This window comes from Helianthus annuus, chromosome 8 (assembly GCF_002127325.2).
Source record: "Helianthus annuus cultivar XRQ/B chromosome 8, HanXRQr2.0-SUNRISE, whole genome shotgun sequence".
NCBI lineage: Eukaryota > Viridiplantae > Streptophyta > Magnoliopsida > Asterales > Asteraceae > Helianthus > Helianthus annuus.
Genome location: NC_035440.2, coordinates 81936663 through 81939241, shown reverse-complemented (window position 1 = coordinate 81939241; position 2579 = coordinate 81936663).

Here is a 2579-nt window from a genome sequence, read left to right as displayed (position 1 = left end):
ATCTGTTGAACAATATTTCTTTTTATTTTGATCCACCTGTGGATCTTTTACAACCCGTTGTGTAATACTTTATGTTACTTTCGAATCGGTTTGTAATAATTTTTACTTTAGACTTCCGCTGTGCATTAAACTGTGATTATTTGACGATGATGATATCAACTACGTCACGATACTCCCTACCGGGCCCACCGGTAATACGTGGAAATATCGGGGTGTGACAGGTTGGTATCAGAGCCAACATTGAGTGAATTAAACACTAGCCTTTTGTTGTTAATCTCAATGACACAGTTGCACATTCCTTGACTTCCGAGTCTAGGCAAAGGACTTAGGACTAATCCTAATCTTTTATTTTTATCCTTTATTGTTTTCCTTTGTTGTTTCTTTTGTTTGTTTGGTAGGAACAAGAAATGCCGTCGCGTATTAGAGGAAGAGGAAGAGGCGGAAAAGGCCCAATTCTCACCAGTCATGACCACGAGGCCAGGCCATCACACCAGTGAACTCCTTCAGCAACCATGAGCACTAGTCCTCAAGAACATTGGAGGACGTATTTGGAACCAACGAGGCGCTATGTCTCGCTAAGCTCTTCGCCCTCGTATCACCACTCCTTTGGGCCACAATCAGAAAACGAGCCCAATGATTCTCACCATTCATTCCTTCCACTGCAGCGGTCGAGTTCACATCGGGCATTTCAGGACCCGACCCCGTACTTTCAGAGCCGGTTCAACCCGGCAAACATGAGTGAAGAACCAATGGGCCACAACCCACTTTGACCAGAAGACCACCTTCCTGGAGCCCATGACATGGATATGGGCGAGGACCTAGATCCAGAGCCTGCCGAGCCACCTACTTGGACGCCCACGCATCCCATAGAGATTTCAAACGGATCGTCTTTTCACGGTTCACCATACAGAGGTCCAGACAGCTTTGCAGAAAGGTGGGCCACTTACCCTTGGGAGTTTACACCTTCCCACCATTCTTCACCACACCAGCAGGCCCCCTCTGATGACCCACATTTTGAGAGTGTTACACCACCGCGACCGCCGCCAGAACAGCAGCCGCCTCCAGAACCACCGAGGCGGAGAAGGTCAAATGTATGGATGTCCGTGCGAGGGGGATTTCACTTCGGCACCCCCCAGCACTCCAGTGGCAGTCACTACCCGCCACTATATGAAGATCCAGGTGGGCCTTCAAACCCAGTTTCAGAGGTCAACTCTCCGCCAGTTGCACCACTACCAGCACCACAAATGGGTTTTGATAACCCAATTCCTTCATACGCCGGTGCAGCGGCGTATAACCTTTTGAGCAGCCAACCTATTCTTGCCACAACTACTACAATGCCCCTGATGTTGACCCATATCTTGTAGCGGCAAACTATAATGCTCTTCATCCTGAAGGGCCCTACGCAGCTTCCTACCAGACTGGATACCCAGCTTATGGGTATCAATACCCACCACCTCTCCAGCCTCAGCCGCAGTAGCAGCCGCAGCCGCCACTTGTCCAACCACCGCAGCAGCAGGAGATTCTTCAAAGGCTGAATCGGGTGGAGAGGGATGTTCAGAGGGAGCGTAGGAGCCGTCAGGGTCTGCTTAAGGGTTTGGATGATTTAATCAATGGAAAGAAGGGAAGGGATTACTGAAATTCCTTATTTTGTTTGTTTTGTAATTTTCAAATTCAATTAAGTCCCTGTGTGGACATCTATTTACGTACTTAGTCCCTGCGAGGACTTGTATTTTCAGTTTGGCCCCTGCGTGGGCAAGTTTATTTATTTAAAAAGTCCCGTTTAGGGCAATTATGTACTCTTTTAATTTAATGGAATGTTTAATTTTAAAATTTCATTTTGTCCTCACATGCATGAATATAATGTATGAAATGAATTAAAATATCATTCCTTTTTGTCATTGATCTGCCATTATATATTAAACAAAATCTTAAAGGTAGACCTAGCCCATGTGTCATTCTAAGACAGGGCCATGAAGGTAGTCCCTTTTTAAGATTCAGATCCATCTTAACATCTGAAAACATGTTAGCACTCCTGGCAAATGTGATTCGATAAAATCACACAAGTCATCCCTATATTGGATTCTTCCAATTCCTTTCCTTTATATATTATTTAAACACCCATTAGTGATGGAGTGCCTATGGGCCATATTTATTGTCCTCCGAGAAAATAAGACAGTTGTAGTTTACGACTCCCTGTCAAGAAAAGGTGATGGACTATGTTCAAGCCTTAATGCCTTGATATTATAAAAATCATGGCTTATAATTTATAATTGTCCTTGTGACTAGGCTTTCATGCCACTCTAATATTTTAATGAATTATAACTAGGGATTGATTATAATAAAAATCCTGAATAATTATGACTAACAAAAATTACCCATATGGTTTGTTGATACCATTGCTAATGAGTCATCAAGAATGACAATTCTGTTATAAACTTATAAATAAATCATTGTCATTATTTTATGTAGAAATCAAGCTATATGACAGAATCTGAAGAAGACAACAGTCACCCTCTAGAAAATCATGATACTACCAGGATCAACGTAACTGGTGCGGAACTTCAAGCATTGATCGACAA